At 36.5% G+C, this 22,430-nt stretch overlaps 1 protein-coding gene across 5 annotated transcripts in view; it reads left to right on the forward strand.

Moving 5' to 3' along the window:
- Positions 1–22,430, forward strand: part of PAM (peptidylglycine alpha-amidating monooxygenase) — a 354,803-nt gene that overhangs the window by 26,773 nt on the left and 305,600 nt on the right. Inside the window, exon 1 of one of the 5 annotated variants that reach the window (XM_027869177.1) lies at positions 11,562–11,580. The exons of the other annotated variants lie outside the window; for them this stretch is intronic. The gene's annotated coding sequence lies outside the window, so the exon portion shown is untranslated. Of the gene's footprint in view, positions 1–11,561; positions 11,581–22,430 lie in introns of those variants that run through there. 5 annotated transcript variants of the gene reach the window in all.

Consider the following 22,430-nt stretch of genomic DNA (forward strand, 5'->3'; position numbering starts at 1 on the left):
AGACAAACTTTCGTTGCAACATCAAACCATATTTAATTGGATTTGAAACATTTAAAACACTCAGAATTCCAAAAAGGCCAGGCTCTAAGATGAGAGAAACTGAGGAGTGACTTGATTACAGAACCTTTTGATTTTACCTCAGGATTGGGAAACTGCAGGATTTCATAATGTAGTTTCTATGAATCGCTTGTCTCTGAAGTTATCAGTTCATCAGTTTCCCATTCTCACTGACTGTAATTCAGCTGTATAAGTTCTCTCTTCTTAATGTTTCCTATATTTCATCATTTTGCCATCATTTTACACTAATTTATTATTTTTGTAAATAACATTATTATTGTATATTTGTGCACTGATTTACCCATGAAGGACTATTAAAGCATAGCTATAGTCTCATCTAAATTAAAGCAGGGATAATAATAGCTTATTTGAAGTGTTCAAGATCTACATATATAATAATTTTATTATCATGAGGACCTTTAAGAAGACTCATGGAAATACTTGCTTATCTTTATAATTACATGGTGTTTGTAGTGAAAAAAAAATCAAATGTGATTGGTTTAAAAACATGCCACTCCAACCTTTGGAGAAAAAGACAGTATTTTTTATGGTGAAGATAATAAATTTTATGTTTATGAAAGCATACATTTCAATCAAATGAACATAATATATCATTTTAGATTTTTTTGATCCTAAAGTATTCTTAGTTTTAAAATTACTTTAAGCCTAGTGTTGTTTTTTGTTTGTTTTGTTTTAGAATGGTATGAATTACTAAAAGTTAAGGGACTCTGGTAATAGGTAAGATGTTAGATATATTTCTTGTTATTATGTCTTGATATTATGCTTATAGAATTCTTGATATTAACTAGAGGTGTGCTCTTGATGTTATAATTTGGCAAAATCCCTTGGAGCTTGGAAATAAATGGAATTGGGAATAATGTTTGTTGAGCAACCTGAATCCTGCCAAAGAGTAAATAGAGGCATTTCTTTTCCATTGTTAGAAGTATCCTGAGCTCTAAAAAGCATAAATGTAATCCTCTTTTCTAGAATAATATTAAGTGTTTTTCTTGTAAGAAATAAAAAGACAGCTGTAATGATGCAATAATATTGATACTGGCTAAATGAGAAAACCATGCAAGAGATTGTACTTGTAAAATTGCTACCTGGGAGCTGTGTTTCTTAACCTGTGACTTTGGAAGAACCTTTAGATGTCAGAGGAATATTGCTAATGGATTCAAATAATGACATTTGTCATTAAAAAGTCACTTCACAATAAATAGGTTTGGAATTCATTGAGTCCTCTGGCTCTGTGTCACACTCACTGACTCTGTGACAACCTTCATTTCCTACTTAGCAAATCGAAGCTGGGTAGCTAGAGCCCCAGGAAGTTGTTAAAGCAATTAAAGGCTTCTGTCTCTCAGCACATTGCACGGTTACCATAGTATCCTCTGCCTCCAAGTCTTTACTGATGATGTCAGTATGCATACAGGGGTTATTCAGAGCAGCTACAACAGGATGATTCACCCCTCACCAAAGATCATAAGCCCCTCTCCATTTGTTGAAGCTCCCAGTATTATTTTAGACATTCCCAGTAATGGAAGGTAAGTGATTTGTGCTGTTAAATGCCTATATTAAGCTGTTTTTAGATATGTAGATTTTTTTCTGTCTTTCTTATATGCATCTTTAGCTGAATTTATAGCATTTCAACCAGTTACCTGGAAATGGGATATTCTTAATTAAAGCTTTTATTATACAGGCTTATAAAAAATACCTGTGAATTCATAAAGAAAATCCTGCAGTCAAAATTATCAAGTAGGCCAGTAGTACAGTAGTAAACAGCAATAGAAAAGTGAGTGAAGCCTTCTATTTTTACTGTTTTGAACATATACACCCATATACATATATACCTCCTGATATTGTTTGATAGATGTTTTGGTAAGTGATAAGGAAAATTTTGGTAAGTGATAAGGAAAATTTAAAAATATGTAACAGCTATATATTATGTTTAGTTACATAAACATTTGAAAAAGCCACAATATTATGAGGAGAAACTTGGTGTAGTGGATGGGGGAGGGGCTAGCCTTAGAGTCAAGAAGTCAAGAAGACTTGTATTCAAGTATTGACTCTGACCCTACCTAGCTGTATGGTCATGGCCAAGTCATTTAATCTCAATACCCCAGGCAACTTCTAAGGCTATGAGTTATAGTTAAATTGCTGATCTATATTGGTGGAAGAGTTTTCTTACTAATTATTCTCTATGCTGATGAAATCACAGATTCAGACTTTCACTTTTCCCGTCCCCCCCTCCCAACTCCCCAGGCAAAAGAAAGAAAGAAAGAAAAGAAGGAAGGAAGGCAGGAAGAAAGAAAAGGCAAGAAGGAAGGAAGGAAAGAAAGCCCCAATAATATTATGGGAAAGTATAAGTGGGGTAATGGACTTTTGATAAGTTGCATGTTTGCATGTTGTGGGGTATAGACAACAGAACTTCAACAAATTTAGAAAATATAAAGAAAAGGAGACAAAGAATATATGTTCGATAGCAAAACCCTCATGTTTAAAATCAGAGACCCATGACTTATCTTTTTGTTCATTACTTCAGTATATTGTTGTGCAAGTTGTTTGGATTAATGACTATAAGAAGTTGAAAATTCTGATTGGTTTGCTTTATGTTAACTTTTTATTGTTTTATTTTTAATAGTTAAAATTTTGCTTTAATTATAACATTAAATTTGTAAAATTAAAATATCCACAAAGCATCTTTCCACTATGCACATGTTTAAAGGATATTAGCTTTAGAAAGAGGAATTTGTATTTCAGAACCATTTTGTTATTAAACAGCTATCTCATAGAAGTGGCATGAATGAACTTTTTTCTTTAGAATTTAATATCCATTTTCATTTTTTCTTCTAAAGCATTTCCATCAATAGCCAGTGAATAACAGATGTTTCTGGCTTGGCCCTTATAAGCGTGCATTTTTCTCTATTCCCTTGCTTCTGAGCTTTTTATGTCTCTCTTAGAATTGTGTCAGTTCAACAAGATTAACTGTATTCTTTTTACTGATTTCTAAAGAACATTCATAATGTCTTACTAATAATGTTGCATTATTATAATTTTGGTTTTAAGTGGTGGTATAGGACAGTTGCCAATTTTAGCTTAATATTTGCTAGAGAAGATTCAAAATAGAGAAAGATGAAGAAAAATCTTTTATTCCTTCCTATGTTTGAAGGTAATGCTAGCTGGAAATAAATAGCTTCTTCAGTTTAGTCTACCTTTCCCTGTGGAAATGTTCATTAGTGATTGCATTTTGGTATTTGGATATGTGTAGTATTCTGGAATTATAGCTTGTCTTCCTACAATTAAACGATAACAGTGGTTTTGCCTGATAGCACAGTAATCAACACGTTATATGCTTTATAAGCCTGCATCAATGCTTTCATAAAGAATTTCAGTTTTGGGAAAAATTAGAAAGATACTAAAACCAAATATTTTAATTACATTGTGACAAGGTTATTCCTATTGAAATAAAAATCATATCACCTTAAATTTATTCTTTAAAATTTTCTGTCTCACAAATATTAAAAAGGCATATGATAATTTCTTTACAAGTCTACCTTTTTTGGTATCATTGTGTTATGCCATGGATATAATTATGTTAATGCACTAAGACTGTTAAACAATTTATAAGTAGAACAGAGCAAATATGATGTTACTTAAAATATCATAAGTAATGTCTACTTTCCCAAAGATTTTGAAATAATGTGATGTTGCTTAATTTAGTAATGCCTATGTTTAAAGAAATTCAGCCATATCATAGGTAAAATTTTTGCCCTATAATTATACATCCTTATTTTGGAGAAGGGAGCAGGATCGTGTCACTGCTGTTTACAATCCATCAGTGTCTCATCATTGCCTACAAAGTCAAGTTCAAACTCAATTTGACGAGGTTGGGGAGTAAGCATCTGTAGAGTACCTGCTAGGTGCCAGGCCCATGTTATGCACGTTTTTACAAATACTATAATCTTTTTGATCCTCACAACAACCCTGAGAGGTAGGTTATTATTATCTACATTTTACAATTGAGGAAACTGAGGCAAACAGAGGTTAAGTGACTTGCTGAGAGTCACACACCTAGCAAGTGCCCAAGGTCACATTTGAATTTAGACCTATCTTCCTGACTCCAGGCCCAGAGCTCAATCCTCTGTGTCACCGAGCTACCTTAAAAAATTACTTCATCCTTGTCAATTTCTTATTTCTAGCATATAAACAAGAAATAATCATTTGGGCTGTCAGCTTTCAGTTTTCAGGATAAAAATACCACCTGTTTTCTAAGACTGTTGTGAAGTTAAAGTGAGATCAATGTTTGTAAAATATTTTTGCAAACCTCAAAGCACTACCTAAATGCTGACTATTATTATTGTTGTCATTGTTGTTGCTGCTGTTATTATAACATAAATTTGTAGTTGATCCAGGTAGCATAGTTGCAAGACTCCCGCTGGATCCATTTAGCATCCTATGACTAGAAGCAGAGGTGACAGATGGTAGATATAAAGGTAGGATTAAAACCATCCCTTTTGAGCTCTGATACCTTCATTACAAAATTTTTTGATTGAGTCAAATAATCAAAATTGGGTGTGAACAGAGCCTGTATACCTCCTTGAATTAATCAAAGACATTATGTGAGTGACTGAGTCACACTGAGCAATTTGCATATAAAAGGAAGATATTATGTCAGAACTGGAGGGAGAGATTCTGAGGTTCTGGATTTAAGAGGTTGGAACCTTCATGCTATTTACAGCATGTCTTTGAGAACAATGAGAGTGTCAAGCTGTGTCAGAGAAGGGAGATATTGAAGGGAGTCATTAGTTATATAGGAATCTTGGAGTAAAGGACCCAGGTCAAAGGAAGTCTCCTGAAAAGATCATCTTTTTCTCCAACTTCCCCTCCTGCTACTGGTCTATCCACAGACATTGTAATAAAATATACTGTTTCATTAAACATTTCCAGTAAACTGAATTTTGCCTCAACTACAAAGAGTTAAAGATAGATGTAAGTTTAGGCAGAGAGGCCACCCTCTACCTAGGTGTTAAAAATTTTCCTAACTGGGACATAGAGAGATTCTGACCATGGCAGAAATTTTCATGTAAGATTAACTCCCCAAAGCTGAAGAAGTCCGAGCCAAATAGACCTTAAAGGGAATTCTGTTGTCCTCAATGCTTAACACAAGCTAATTATTACAACAGGATTCACACAAGGTTGAGGTTTGGCAAGGCATGAGTGTCAGTAGGACAAGGAAGAAAGCGATTCTAGAGCTAAGGATAGTGTAGTGTTTAATTGGGTCACTAAGGCTCAGAATTTGGAAGGAAGGACAGTATAGGCAGAGCAGCATTGATGGTCTGGTAAAATACTCAGGATGGAGAGATTTCAGGAAGATTTCAACTCATAGTGAGAACCATGGATAGATTTGGAGAGAGATAGAATGATAAGAGCTTGTTGATCTGATCAAGGAAGTTTTCGAAGTAGATTCTTGGATGATGGCAAGATCAAAGACGTGACTGACTGCGTATTTGAGGAGTAAGTCATGGAAATGGAGCAGACAGAGAAAACGAAAGTTTGGGTTATTTGAGGGAACATGGATGTTGACTTTTTTCAGTATGAGGATAGGAGTTAGGGCAGAGAGGGATAATGTCATTCACTTCTTGGGAATAAAAATGTCCAGGTGGTCACTAATAATCTCACCCAGTTTCTAGATTTAGATTGAGTGAACCTCAAAGGAGGCAAAGCTGCTACATGAAGTCAGTAGAAGAAAAGATAATAATAATAGTTAACATTTATATATAGCTTATTTTGTGCCAAAGCTGTGTGCTAAGTGCTTTACAGTTATCTGATCCTCACAACAGCTTTGGGAGGTATAGGTGCTATTATATCCATTTTACAGATGAGGAAACTGAGGCAAACAGGTTAAATGATTTGCTCAGGGTCACACAGCAAGTAAGTATCTGAGACTGGATTTGAACTCAGGTCTTCCTGACTCCAGGCCTGGTGCTCTGTCCAAAGTCTGAAAGTGGCAATAGGGGGCTTGCATGTTGTCAGGGGGTGTGAGAGAAGATGCAATTGGTGCTGTAAAGGAAAGCCTGGATTGCACTGTCGTCCTATACCAATGAGAAAGGAGAGTAATGAGAATCAGGTTTTAATCAAGTCTGGTTGACAAGCATTTATTAAGCACCTGCCATGTACCAGGCAGTGCTAAATGCTGGGGATACAAAGAAAGGGATAAAATAGTCCCTGCTCTCAAGGAGGTCATGGGAGACAATAAGTGACAACTATGTACAGTATATGCAGGATAGATTGGAAATAGTCACAGAAGGAAGGCATTAGCATTAAAAGAGAATGGGAAAGGCTTCTTAGAAAAGGTGAGATTTTATCTGGGAGCCAGAAGGTAGAGATGAAGAAGCATTTCAGGCCTGGAGGACCAGCAGCAGAAATGCATGGAGGAAGGAGGAGTATCGGACATGGTCAGATCTGTACTTGTGGAAGATTAGATGGACGGCTGAGCGGAGGATGGGCTGGAAAGGCCATTGAGAGGTCACAGAAGGCTACTGCAATAGTCCAGTAAGAGGAAAAAGGAGAAATGGCAAAAAAAAAACCAAAACAAAACAAAACAAAAAAAAACCCCACTGTCAGTGTTCTCTATGTTGTTGGTGGCTACTGGAAAGTTTTATCGTATTGGTCCTGAATTGCCTATTTTTGTATCTCTATCTGTCCCTTCTTGCCCCCCTGTGGCTCCTCACCAGCCAATTCACATATGTTAAGCATTTTAAATGGAAAGCTTAAGTTACATTTAGAAAGAATTTTCATTTTTCTGAATGGAATTTGAAAAGAATGAGTGGTATACTAAGAGTCAATCACTATTTGAAGTAACTTGATATTTAGGATTATCTCATTTTAAACTCATGGTGAATCTAGAATAATTGTTTAAGGAGAGACTGTATTGAAAGCTGCATGTTTTCATTTGGCCCAAGTGAGTAAAATTGCCAAGTTGAAAGAAAGCCCAATTGATCTTTCCAGGGCACTGTTAATTGTAACTATCTTCTTTATTGATTTATGCGATAGCCTCTGTTTCTTCTGTATTGGCAGAAGTTTCTCTATTATGGGGTTTAAAGTTGTACTTGGGGTTTTGCCATTTTTATAATTGTGTCTAAGAAGTCGTCTGCTTAGTGACTTTTGACATGCAATTTAGATAGAAAGCAGATAATTCTAGATAAAACATTTCATTGATCAATTGGAAATTTAGACCTCATCTTCATGACAGCCAGTAATTATAAGATTGAAGTTATTTTTTCTGAAGTATTTATGCTGAATTTACTTTTTATGGCATTAATGGCATGAATTATGAGTTAACCCTGAATATAATACAGTATTTTACCTCATTTCTTTCTGCCAATATCTGTTTCAAATTACTCAACTATTCAGAAAGATACAACTTTTGAGAGAGATGTAACACACCCTAGTGCCCATAATATTTTCAAGAGTATCCTGAATAGCTTCTTCAGCAAGCACATGTTTAGAAAGAATTTTGGAGGCTAGTTGGTATTGATGTTTTTTTCATATCTTATAAAAAAAACAGTCATAGAAAGGGAAACTCTGGCTTTCCATTGGTTCATTCGATTCAACAAGCACCTATAAATTACCTATACATAATATTGTGCATGTACAAGTTTCCAAGGTTAGAAAGATGAAAAATTTTAAAAGTCTTGCCCTCAGGCAGGTGATCATCATGAGTTTAATTAATCCAAGTTAGAATGTATACTCTTGAGCATCTTGAACTGGATGACATATGCATTTCAAACTCGAGATCCAAAACAGAGTTCATTATCTTTGCCTCCAAACTTTCCCCTCTTCTCAACTTCCCTAGTATTCTTGAGCTTACCACTATCTTCCTAGTGACTCAGGTTCTGAACCTCATTCTCAACTCCTCATTCTCACTCACCCAGTCTTTTCCTTTCTATCTTCATTGCATCTGTGGCATAAATCCCCTTCTCTCCACTTATTTAGCCACAATCGTTCAGGAAATGAATGGTCACTTTTGTCCAGGGGGTCAGAGAAGGCTTTATAGAGATGGGTGTTATTTTACTAATTTATTTTGGAAGAATGACTGTTCCTTACACAGATTGAGATTCTGGCTCTTATCTCTTGACTGGCCTATCACAATAGCCTTCTGACTGCTTCCTCTGCCTCAGTTCTCTACCCTTTCCAGTCTACCCTCTACTCAGCTACCAAGATGATTTTTCTCAAGAGCAGGTTAGACCATGTCACATCCCTGCTCGATGAGCTCCAATGGCATCCTACTACCTCAGGGTCAAATATAATTAATTTTATTTGGCATTTTAACACTGTTTTCAATTAGGTCTTTCCCTTTTTTTTCCTACTTTTCAAGTCTTCTTGTGCTTTGTGGCCTTCATGCACTCCATGGTCTAGCTATACTGGCTTGTTTGTAATTCTTTGAACATGACACTCTATTTCCTATTTCCTAGTATTTGCACTGGTGTCCCAAACCAGGAATTTAAAACTTAGCTAGGATGATCTTTGGGCAATAATCAATCAGTCAGCAAGCGTTTATTGAGGGCTTACTATGGGCCAGATATTGTTAAGCCCTGGAGAGGCAAATGAAAGCAAAAACTAACAAACAATCCTCGACCTTAGGGAATATAAGTCCATTACAGTTATCCCTTCCACATCAAGACTTTCCCTATCGTCGTTTCTACATATTGGGGGTTGGAATAAGAAATTCAATGGGAATTTTGGAGGAGTTTTGTGGAAGCCACAGATGACACGTGAAGGCCAGCAGATGAAACAGAAAAAGTTTGGAAACTCAGAAACGCATAAAATGTATGTGTGGTATTAGATTAATATCAACATATTTTATCTTTTAATACCATAATATTTCAGACTTCTTCTCTGGTTCAAATGGAGGGCCAGAAAGTTTTATGCAGATTTTCAAGGTTGTGTGGGGGTAGAGGGTAAGGGGGACACCGCACTTCTAACCCCTGTGATGTGGACGGGATAAGTGGACTTGACCTGTGCTTAAAGCCTGTCCACTTTGATAAGTCCTTTCAGAACTTGTGCCCAGCTGGCGTGGCCTTCTGGGATCCGGGGTCCTGAAAGCACAGTGATACAGCAGGGTAGCGCTTTAGTTGATAAAGAGAATAATTTCTTGACCAAAAATGACGAAATATGACATTAGCATGACATTTGCTTTGGCTGGAGTTTCAGTGAAACTATAGTTGCTGCTTATTTGTTTGTCACCAAGAAAATCAGTACTGTCATTCTTAGAGAAGCCATCTCAGTGTAAAGTGAATTGTTTTAGGCATGTTTAAAAGCAGGAGATTGAGAGAGATGAATATCAATCATTTTAGTTGTAAAAAAGATGTTTTCTAAATTTAAGGTTTTGAAAGCTGAAATTGTCTGATCATTAAGCTTAACAAAGATGTTTGTGTCCTGACCTTGAGTAAGCAGAACTAAAATAAATTTATTTTCTTTACTCTCTGCCTCCCCTTGGTATCAGCGGCCTAAACAATTTATACCAATTATTTCAGAATGAGCTCAGATTACTAATTATTGGCCATTGAAACAGTCTCTAATTTGACTGCTGTTCTTTAGGCCTTGTGTTCATTGCTTTTTGGAGTTGGTTGTTGCCTTGAAAAACAATGGCAAGCTCTAGCTAAAGAGGTATCAGAGGAAACTGGAGAGTTGAGCCAGGCATAAAGATTCCTGTTCCAGTGTTCACTGAACAGCTGAGTATGGCAGATTGACATAACTCTTCATTTTAGTAACCTGTTATTTGTCCTAGTACTCAATTTCCTGAGCCTTGATTTGCTTGGTTCCCTCTTGGACCTTGCTATGATTCTAGCTTTAAGATTGCTTCCCCTCTAGACACGACCTCTTTCCTACTTCTGGCCCTTTTAGCTCCATATTTCTGGTTCTCAATAGTGGCTTCTTTATGCTCCAATTTGTGTGTGTGTGTGTGTGTGTGTGTGTGTGTGTGTGTGTGTGCCTGTACTAGTATAGGTACAGTGTGGGCAACCAGGTGATCCAGTAAAGTTCTGGGCCTGGAGTCAGGAAGACTCATCTTTCTGAGTTCAAATTTGGCCTCAGCCACTTATTAGCTGTGTAACCCTGGGTAAGTCACTTAACGCTGTTTGTCTCAATTTCCTCATCTATAAAATGAGCTGGAGATGGAAATGGCAAATCACTCCAGTATCTTCTCCAAGAAAACCCCAAATGGGGTTACAAAAAGTTAGAAATGACTGAAAATAATTCAACAATAAACAGCAACAACTTTCTCCCCAATGCCACACACACACACACACACACACACACACACACACACACACACACACACCATACCCTATTCAAATCAAGGAGATTTCAGTCAGCGCTGTACATCCCATTTAGGCTCACTCCTGATGTTGTTATCTCAATAATTTGAGGATCCATTATTTTGTTAGTGTGGATAATCCTTCCATAGATGTAGATTGCACAGCCTCAGCAAGGGGATTGCTGTGGCTGGAAGAACACACACACAGACACACACACACACAGACACACACACACTCACACACTCAAATTGAGGAGATTTCCATCAGCTCTGTGCATCTCATTTATGGATCCTGAGCTGGCCTTTGTGTAATAGGAGAGAGGGGGGCCCAACGCATTTTTTTAAGTTGCAATTTTGTATTGCACCCTATGCTCTAGTGCTATTTCCTCAGGATTGAGAAGGCTCCATAAAGAGAGCCCACTTTTTGGGGTGATTACAAGGCTAGGAACTGAACCAGCCCTTGGAAAGTAAGACTTTATGTTCCATGTCAGTTAATTATCTGTTATCTGAACTGGCTCACAGCTCTTGTACTTTCTGACGTTGTAAAGATGCACTGTTTGCAGTATTTCAAGAATACTTCTAATGGGATATTAGGTATTTAGTTCATTTGTTGTTTTTATGGTATTGACATTTTTTAGTTTCTAATAATAAATGTTGAGATTTAAATATATATATATATATACATGTATATATGTGTATGCACACATGTATACACATTCTCTTGTCAGTCCTTAGATTTTTCTCACTCCCTATTTTCTCCTTGCTCCATTTTTTCTTCTCTCCTTGTTTATTCATTGCAATGATGCTGAACTTATTTAGTTCAGAAGTTTATAGCTTACTACTATAATTGATTATTGCTGTCTTATCACCATTCTATTAAATTTGAGACATGCTAATTCCTCAATGCAAGTTTAACTTTATGAACTAAATCCAAGTTAAACCTTCAAGCCTTTTATATAAGTCCATTAGTTGTGATTTCATTCTAAAGTTGAGTAATAATAAATTCCTTGTGTGTAAATAACAGTTTCTGGGGGAATCACTTTCCTGCCCTAATGAAGGTTAGCTGGAATTAGAGGGTGTCATAGTGAGACTACTGAGCTCTCCATACAATAATGGAGCCCAGCTGCATTGCCATAGCTCAATAGCTCCTTTTCCTTCTCTTGTAGGGACACAGCAGTAACATGGGAACTGAAAGAAGCAATGGAAAGGTATTAGCATAATCTACGTTACTATAGTTACTCTAGAGTACTGAGAGAGAATAGAAGTGCTATATAGATATGAATTGGTGGTGATTTTTTATAAAACCATGAAGTGAATGTTTCTTACACTGTGGGTGCTTTTTTTTTTACTACTAACAAATGTTTGAAATATAATTTGTCAATATAGTGAAGTAACATTGTCTTTATTATATTTGCACCATCTGTTAACTAGTCTCAGTAATTTCATTCTAAGCCAATTCTTAATTATCCACACTAATGAGGTCATATAGTGAATGAATCTTTGAATTCAATATTTTCCTGCTCCAAAGCCTGATTAAAGGCAATAATTTCAATCATTTACTGGTCAAACCAGAATAGCTACTAGCAAGTGGCCAAAATGAACTCCCTATCCTTTTTTTTAAACTTCTGAGGGCACTAATAAGCATTAAAGGGGTGAGAGAGAAAATACTACAGATAATAACAATAACTGTTATTGTTATAGTACTTTAAAGTTTAATTTAATTGTTTAATTTTGGCAAAAGATGATACTTTCTGAATTATAATTACATACATAACTCTGTATATATACACACATATGTGCATATATATGTGTAAGTATACACACACACACACACACACACACATATATATATATTTGTATACTTACACAGGTACCTCGAAGTCATAAAATTCCTGCTGCATGAATTTTAGAGACATGGTCATGGTCCTGCCCCTCCCAGCAGTATTTTATGTCTTTTGAGACACTGTGACCCACTGCATAGAAGGCATGTAGAGGCATCAGGAAGATGCCTGGGCTCAAGTCTTATCTCTTTAACATATTAGTTGTAAGACCATAGGCAAGGGTTTTGTTTGTTTGTTTGTTTTTATGAGAAAGGCTAGTTGAGGATAATAGAGAATGATAGAGGAATATTCCTTTACACTACTCTCTACTTCTGATCTTTAACTACTTGTTTTTGGCTTATAGTTGTAAAACAGTTCCGGAAATCATTGAGGATTTATTGCTGTAACCATTTACTTTCACTTGGACCACAGTTCTACTCCAAAGTTGAGAAGAATTAAATTCAATTAGAGGAAAAAGAAGATATTTAAAAGCGAATGAAAAAACTTGCCACTGGAAATATTTTGAAATTTTCAGTAATCCAATTTAAAAGGCTATACTCAAGTTCGATTTTAGCATGGATTACCTTTTTGAAAAAAAGGTTTATTGATGCCTTTGATCTATACATTACAATCATTTGTAAGAACAATTAAGCAGAAACAGTCTATTGCATTTGACAGTATGTGCTATTCTAACAGATTTCTGTTTCTCTGCCTTAAGGAAGGAGGATTGTTTCGTTGTCTCATCTTCACTGGGTTTTTCATTTTTCAGAGTTTAACTTCCTTTTAGTGATCTTTTCATTGACGTTGTTTATTTCATTCTTTTGGCTCTGCTTGTTTCACTCTCATATTCTTTTTTACTACACAGTTTGTGTATATGATATTTTTTTTTAGTTATTCCCAAATCATGGGACCCAACTATGTTTCTAGTTCTTTGCTACCATGAAGAGTACTGCAGTGAATCTTTGACATCCTTGGGATCTATGTCCAATAATGGGATTGCTGAGTTAGAATATGGATGATATAGTCACTTTTCTTTTATAAATTCAAATTGATTTCCAGAAAGGTTAATCCACTTCACGGCTCTATTAACACTGTGCTCATTCTCTGATAGCCTCTCCAACACTGACTTTTGCCATAGGATACCTTTTTAAGATGTCAAAATGTTACAAAGATTTGAACCTGTTTGGACTTCATCCTTACCTCATTCCTTTGCATGGTCGGGAATTTCCTTTAGAGGTAGATCTGGACTGGAAGAACTATAATAAAAATGAAGAAAAATTTAAAGAGAGAATTCATGGTGTCATTGGATGGCACCTTTTGTTCTTAATTGGTAGTACTTGTATTTTGTTGTTGTCCATTCAGTATGTGGCAATTGTATCCTCCTTTTATGAAAGAAAGTCTGTACTGTGTCTCCTGTACTGTATGAAAATGCACAGCTCTGGTAGTTACACTGGATGGTTTTGCTATAGTAATTAAAACACAGATGGAGCTCATTTCTCTCCCAAGTGTTTGATTGGCAGATATTCTGTGATCAACACTACTCTATGCTGAACACATCAGCACCATCTGCCTTCAGTCTGCTTGGATAGGATGGCCTCGGAGGAATTTCCTGATTATCACATGAGCTAATTTTAATCCTTTAATTTGAGTAGACTACATCCCCCTTACTGGAGCTGTGAAAAGCTATATGGAAAATTAAACATCTAAAAGTTTGCATGCCAATAGTGATAATATTTAATAAAATATTCACTTATAAACAGAGTTGTTATATCTATTATGCCATTCCTCCAATGTAGATGTTTAAAGCTAAAAATAAACCACCTCCCCTTGAAAGGCAAAATGTTTTAAATAAATCAGGGAATGCACACTACATTTTCAGCTGCTTTTTGCTCATGGAATTTTTAAGTTGACGTTTTATGTTTTCATGTATTAATTCAAATGAACACACATTTCTTGAGCACCTTCTATACCCATAGTTCTGTGCTAGGTGTAGTGGAAAGGGTGTTGGATTGGGAATCAGGACATACCTAGGTTTGAAGCCTGCACCTGCCACTTGCTAGTGACATGCTAACTTACAAGTCACTTAAATTCTGTGATTTCTCTTTAATTTCACCAGCTCTAAAATGCCTACTTCACAGGGTCGTTGTGATAGAAGATAATGCACAAAAAGTTCTTTGCAAACTTTGAAGCCATTATCTAAACTTTAGCTTAATCATCATCATCAGCGATACTATTGGAAAAGGTGATTTTCTTCCTTCAAGAAGATTACAATCTAGGCAAGTCATAAGACATATGCGCAAGCAATAATAATTCACTTATTCTATGCAAGTATTAAAGGATGAGTGATTGGTGAAGGAGAAATCAATTCTAGCTGGTGAGACTGATCAGGGAAAGCTCCACCTGAGATAAGTCTTGAAAGGAAGAGAAATACTCCAACAGGTAAGACACAGTGACATGATGATCTTATGAGTTTAGAAAATGGCACATACAAATACACTAAATTGGAGAGTACAGAATGGCTGGAATATTAAGAGGGTAGGATGGAGGGGGAGGAACTATGAAATAAGGCTTCAAATGTAGCTTGGAACTGGAGAATGTGGAGACTGTTGTAAGGCAGTTAAGAAGCAAACTATAGGCCCCAAAGCCAAGAAAGTACTTTAATATGTGTCTCCTAACCTTTACTCAGAAAAATTGTTCCTTCAAATGCTTTAAAAGACTATGACAACTTTTATGTACTGGAATTTTTAAAGCTCTATTACTGTTATATATTTATCATAAGGTATAACCCTTTAATAAATCCATATAGATAAATACATTGTCAGTTTATTATTTTTTATTGATAAATAACTGCAGGAAATGGCTTGAATGAAATGAATTCATTCAAGTATCTATATGTAGAGGAAATTATATTTTAGAATATCAATGTTGCAAGAAAATATATTTAAAGAAGAAATAAAACAAAGGGTATTTATATTGTTTTATGAATGTCTATAGAATCTATATATAACATATATGGCATACATATGTACATATAATGACTTATATTCTATTTTGCATATAAGATTAGATGCAGGAGAATTGTGTTTCTTATAGAGTCTTAATTATCTAGTTAGGATGAAAAAGCATGATCTGCCATACTGGTGACACAGCAGGCTGGCCTGTTGCCTTAAGGTTGTCAGAACAAAGAATGTAGGAACAAGGGCAGAGAAGATTCCAGAGAATGTTAGAATAATCTGATTGTAGTGGATTCTGTGTAGGATTCAAGTTGTAATAAAGATGAAGAATGACTTTGGGTGCCAGAGTGGGGTTGTTTACTGAAAACTAGATCAGTAAAGTTAATAATTTCATAGTATGAGTGAAAAACAAGAGGAATTTTGGAGATGTGCCAGTGGAAAAGATGGAAAATAATTTTTAATTTACAGTATCCTATTATCTTTTGTATTGAGAAGTGGTTTTTCAGATAAATTCAGGATCAGCATTACATTTTCTTTTAATCTACCACCTCCTAGATTCAAACCTGAAAGAATGGAATACTACTGGATAGGTAGGAAAGGGGGGTGGGCTGGGGAGGAAGAGAGCTTTTTTTTTTAAATTAGTCCAGCATACATTCATTCATTCATTCATTCATCATTTAACTCATATTTACTGAGGGATAGCCGTTCCTTTACAACAGTCCTGGAAAGAAGTGATGATATTGGATGCAGGACACTATGCTGGTGATGGCAGGGGATACAAAGACAAATAGAATATAGTCACTGCCTTCAGGGAATCTTAGAATAAATCATTGAATCCTAGAAGGTTAGAGTTGAAAGTGATCTTAGATGTCTTCTAGTTCAGCTGCCTCATTTTACAGATATTGAGAAGGTAGGTGACTTGTTTCAGGATTCTCGGCTGCAGAGCTTAGTTTACTAAAGAGAGGCTGGGAAGCTGGAGTGTAGAGAGGAAGTTGGCAAGTAAATAAATAACAGCTCATTTATATAGTACTTTATGGTTTACAAAATGTTTTCCTCACAATAAGAGTAGTCTGAGTACGTCATGTGAATGTAGGAATCCCATAGGGCAGCTAGGTGACATAGTGGATAGAGTGCTGGCCCTGGAGGCAGAAAGACTCTTCTTCCTGAGTTCCAGTCTGGCCTCAGAGACTTACTAGCTGTGTGACCCTGGGCAAGTCACTCCACTCTGCCTCAGTTTCCTCATCTGTAAAATGAGCTGGAGAAAGAATGGCAAACTACTCCAATATCTCTGCCAAGAAAACCCCAAATGGGGTTACAAAGAGTCAGACACAACTGAAAAATGACAACAAAAGGAACCTCATAGGCTCTCCTGTGAATGCAACTCATATGGATTTGCGTAAGACAACCCATTTGACTCCTTATGGACCTGGATAAGGTGCATTGGTGCTAAGGGAGGGGTAAGGGGCTAAGGTCACACTGTTCCTTGCTCCTGTAACTCTACATGCCCTACCTTCCAATGCTTAGATTATTTCTTCTTGTCAAAATCCCTCCCATTCTATGAGGCTCCTTCCTCCAGGAAACCTTTCCTAACCTCTGAATATCTGAAATATCTCTCAACTTGTATTTCTAATGTTTATCTCTACTGTGTACTTATTATTCTTATCAATATTTACGTGTTTACCTGTCATTCCTCCTCCAGCAGATTAGAAACTCCTTGATGGTAGAGCTCATGTCATCATATTTTTATCACCAGTTAACTTGCACATATTAAGTAAAAAGCATTCCGAGGGGCAGCTAGGTGGTACAGTGGATAGAACACTGGGCATGGTGTCAGGAGGACCTGAGTTCAAATGCGGCCTCAGACCAGACACATGATCCTTACTAGTTGTGTGACCCTGGGCAAGTCACTTAACCCCGATTGCTACACACACACACACACACACACACACACGCACACACACACACACACACACACACACACACACACACACACACAGAAGGATTCCAGACATAACCTCAAGAAAACCTGGTTTCAAATCCTGCTTCAGGCACTTACTAAAACATGGACAAGTCACTTAACTTGTCTGAGGCTCAGTTTCCTCATTTGTAAGATGGGGACAATAACAGCTGTTGTTCCATCCTCATAAAGTTTTTGTGAGGCTCAAATGAGACAGTACATGTGTATTCTCACAGGTTGAAATACTGGCTGCCCTGTGCGGGGATGAGGGGAATGGGGGATGGGAGGTGGGGGGGGCGGGGTAAGAACCCTGTCTCATGGACACATTCTGGGATTTATAGTCTTCCTCAACTAGTAAGACACTCAGTTATAGCTGTCTCTGAGCTAGAGGATGGAGTTTCTAACACAGCAGGAGATGTTAAATCACTCAGCAAGAGTGAGATAAGTGGACAGGTAGACACAGAGGCACACAGAGGCACACATAAGGAGTCTGTAAAGGTGCTAGGAGTGAAGCTGAAGTGAAAGGGTGTACTATAATGAGAGATCAAGAAGAGAGAGAGGAGAGCCGAGCTGTAGCAAGGAGTGAGCAGAGGATAACTATGGGAATAGTGACGAGGATCCCTGCGGACATCTTGGCATTAAGAACGTAAGACTGAAGCTGCCCGTGAAGCTCTCTGTGTTAAGGACTGAGGAAAGCTCTGAAAGGTTTTACTCCCCCGAAATTCCCCTTGATGTGCCTGCCTGTAGGCGGTAACAGGTGCTCTATATAATTCTCCTTGTTACTCTTTTAAAGCTATCACTTTGCTGTTCTCTATAGTTCTTTAAAGGTGGATTTCTTTAAAGATAATATTGATTTTGATTGTTTTTGAGTTCTGAATATCTTTAATCGGGTACAGAGAGTACAAATGGGGAGATGGCGGTGACTTATCACTGTCTGAATGCACAAGAACTTAAATAGGTTAAGGTCAAACCCAGCCCTAGTGATCAAACCATTTCTGATCCAGGAGCCCTGAGCTTTTATGATTTTATTAATAACCTGTATTTCTTCTTGCTTCCCAAAAAAAGCAAAGGAAGGAACCTATGACTAACTGAGGGCTGGCTTCCCCTAGTCTAAAGCACTTGAATCGTAGTGCCATACAAAGTGTGGTTGCTCACCCATAAAACAGAAGAGGATAGCAGATTAGTAACCACATTCCAGCAACGTGTTGTTTACAAGAGATGCACTTCAAACAGAAAGACACACAGAGAATTAAAATAAGGGGCTAGAACAGAATCTAATATGCTTCAGCTAAACAAAACAAAAAAAAATTGCAGGGGTAACAATCATGACCTCAGACAAAACAAAAGCAAAAATAGACCTAATTAAAAGGGATAATTAGGGAAACTGTTTTGCTAAAAGGTATCACAGACAATGAAGTAATATAAAAAAATTTTACAGCAAGTTTCTCTTATAAAGGCCTCATTTTTCAAATATATTCTGAGTATAGAACTGAGTCAAATTTATAAAAATAAGAGCTACTCCCCAATTGACAAATGATCCATGGTTATAAACAGGCAGTTTTCAGAAGAAAAAATCAAAGCTATCTATAGTCATATGAAAAAATGCTCTAAGTCACTATTGATTAAAGGGAGTCAAATAAAACAACTGAGTCATCATCTCATACTTATCAGAAATGGAAAATTCTGGAGGGAATAAGGGAAAAATAGATATACTAATGAACTATTGGTAGAGTAGTGAACTGGTCCTGGAGAACAATTTGGGACTCTGCCTAATGGGTCTACGTATATTTTGACCCACTGATACCACTACTAGGTTTGTATCCCAAAGAAATCAAAGTAAAAGGGGAATGACTTATATGCATAGGAATATTTATAGCAACTCTTTTTCTGGTGGCAAAGAATTGGAAATTGAGAAGCTCATCGATTGGGGAATGGCTGAACAAGTTGTGGCATATGATTGTGATAGAGTATTATTGTGCTATGGAAAATGATAAGGGCATAGTTTCAGGAGAAACATGGGGTGACCTATATGAACTAATGCAAAGTGAAGTGAGAAGAACTGGGAGCTCATTGTGCACAGAACAGCAATGCTGTAATGATGATCAACTGTGAACAGCTTGGCTGCTCTGATCTAAGGCAATTCCAAAGGACTCATGAAGAAAAATGCTGTCTGCCTCCAGAGAGAGGACTGATGAACTCTGAGTGCAAATTGATGTATTATTTTCTCACTTTCTTTATTTTTCTTGCTTTTTTTGCAATATGGTTAATATGGAAATATGTTTGCCTTCTCAGTGGAGGAAGAGGTGGGAGGGAGGCAGGGAGAGAATTTGGAACTCAAAATGAAAAAGAAGAGTATTAAAATGAATAAAAAATAAATTTTTAAAAAATGTGTCTGTTCAGATGGCAGGAAGGTGAGATGCCAAACATGACACCCAAAGCCATTCCCCATGGGACACAAAGGGCCTGGTCTGGGAGTAATAAACTCTGAAGGAGTAAAAGTGATCCTCAGCCAAATTTTGTCCTACTCAGCGACGTACATGCTACTTTCATATCTAAATGCTTTGCAAACCTTAAAATAGTATTTAAGAGTCAGTTATGTATTATTGTCATGATCATTACTATTATTGTCATTAGCTCCTAAACATATCAACCTATTTGGTATTCCTCACCATCCGTTTTGCCAAACATCAAACTGTTAAAAAAATTAAAGTGCTAGTCTAAAGGACTATATATACAATTGTAGTCTTTTTTACTTAGACATAACATAAGGTAGAATTCCGAGATGCTTATTGGAGATCAACATATAAGACAAGATCTTTAAAGGTAAGAACTATAAAATGTGAGGCAAAATCCATTTGGGTGAAAGACAATCCAAGATGATGGCCAGAATCAGAACTAGGAGATAGAAAGATCACAATTCAGAACAAGGGCCAGAGTAAGATGATATGATAAATATCAGTCTAAGAAAGGCTAATTTCAAATAGTGAGGTTCCCAGAGGTTGTTTTTTTAATTTGTTTGTTTTGTTTCACTTTGGTGGAAACCATTGATGAGGAAATCTATGCTGGAGCCAGCTGGTGGTACGATGGGTAGAATGCTGGGCCTGGAGCCAGGAAGATTGGAATTCAAATCTAGTCTCAAATAAATACTTAGTAGCTGTGTGACCTTGGACAAGCCAAGTAATCTCTGTTTGCCTGACTTTCCTCAACTAGAAAACAGGGATAATAATAATAGAACCTATTTCACAGGGTTGTGAAGATCAAATGAAATAATATTTGTAAAAAGTGTTTATCACTGTGCCATGGCACATGGTAGATACTATATAAATGCTTATAGCCTCCTTCCCTCCCATCTAATCTTCCCAAGGAAAGTGGCCCGGATGCCAGTTGTAAGACAGGTCAAAGCTCCAAATGATACTGATGAGTCCCTCATTCACGCAAAGTTTGGAAGACAGGAATGTCTGACAGGATTCTGACTTTGAATTTTCCTACTGGAGAACTAGTGATCTGTATTATCTTCTCTGATTTTGCTCTGTAAGTATGAAAGGAAAGAACTGAAGTTAGAGTGGAGAACTTGGCAGGTGATAGTGGTAAATATTCTTAGCAGATAAAAATTGAGTGGCCAAGAAACTTGAAGTTACCTTAGAATAGTTGTCTTCAAAATTTTTCAATCCTACATCTATATCAGTAAAAAAAAATTCATACATCCCATATATGAGCATATATATTTAGTTCTTTATATGATAAACTACTATACTGCTAATTATATACATTATAAAACCTTTAGAAATAGAAATTTTTAAAAGGTTGGATAATGATAAAGCAATATTTGATCTTAAATCAATATGGAGCTGCTAGAATTAATTGAGAAGGGGAGAGAAATGGTCAGACTTGTGTTTTAGGAAAATGAATTTGGCAACTGTGTGAAGAATGAATTGGAAAGAGAAGAAACCTGAGTCAGAGAGACTAAATAATAGGAGCACAATTTTTTTAAAAAAAAGCTTTACATAATGGTCGCACCCCACTTTTTTGCAAAAAAAAATTGGCATAAAATCTGCAATGATTATGCAATGAAATTTGATACTTTTAGACCTTGAACTATTAAACTTAGTTTGGGCATTTTCTTTTCTAAGATGTTACCCTTCAAAAATGGTGTTCAGCTGTGATTCTGACTTACATGAAGTTTATTAATGAATACCTCTAAATTCCCAGACAGTTATTGATCATCTTTAAATTTACATCTTTTATAGTTCCCAAGTCACAAAGGAGGAGAGGAGCTATTAGAATAATACAGTGCCAGGCACCACACCATTCTAGGCTCTAGTGATACAAAGATAAAAATAAAAGTAACTGTCCTCAAGGAGCTTACATTTTACTAGAGGAAACAGCATATAAACAGATAAGTAAATACAAAATGTATATAAAAATGTGAAATAATTTCAGGGTGGAGGTATAATAATTGAGAATCAGAAAAACTCTCTTTTAGGATGGGCACATCCTAAACACATCAACCAGTTCGATATTCCTCACTATCCATTTTGTAAAAACGAACTATTAAAAAATTAAAGTGCTAGTCTAAAGGACTATATGTACAATTATAGTCTTTTTTACTCAAACATAACAAAGTCAAGCTTTGAAGAAGCTAGGGGTTCCAAGAGGCAAAGAAAAAGAACATTCCAGTCATGGGCACAGCCTGTACAAAGATATGGAGTTGGGAAATGAAATATTGGGTGGAGGGAATATAGAGTTCATGAAATAGAGTAATGCATAATCAAACTGGAAAACAGTTGGAGCCAGGATGGGAAAGATTCCAACTGACAAATAGAGGCATTTGTATTTTTTCATAGAAGCAATAGGGAGTCACTGAAGTTTCTAGAGTAGGGGAATGGCAGTCTGTTTTGTAACTTAAAATATCCTTTGACCTTGTGGAAAAGGGAGAGTTTAGGGACGGGGAGACCAATTAAGAGGCTATTAAAATAGGTCAGAGGTGATGGGGGGGCTAACTTAGCAAAGTATGGCGGTTGTGTGAATGGAGAGAAAGGGACAGATAGAAACATTAGGGAGATATAATTGATAAGACTTGGAAAACTTATTGGTAATGAGATCTTAATGAGATTAGTGAATCAAACATGGTTTCCATGTTGAGCTACTGGATGATTGAAAGAATTGTTGCCTTCAACAGATAGTGGGAAGTTTGGAGGAGGGGCAAGTCTAAGACAGAAGAGAATGAGTTCCTTTTTGGAAATGTTTGAGGTATCTATGGGATATCTAAGGGGAGATACTCAACAAAAAATTAGAGCAGGAGATCTATTGGGCTGGATATGTAGATT

This window comes from Vombatus ursinus, unplaced genomic scaffold (genome assembly GCF_900497805.2).
Source record: "Vombatus ursinus unplaced genomic scaffold, bare-nosed wombat genome assembly UNPS02014792.1, whole genome shotgun sequence".
Taxonomy (NCBI): Eukaryota; Metazoa; Chordata; class Mammalia; order Diprotodontia; family Vombatidae; genus Vombatus; species Vombatus ursinus.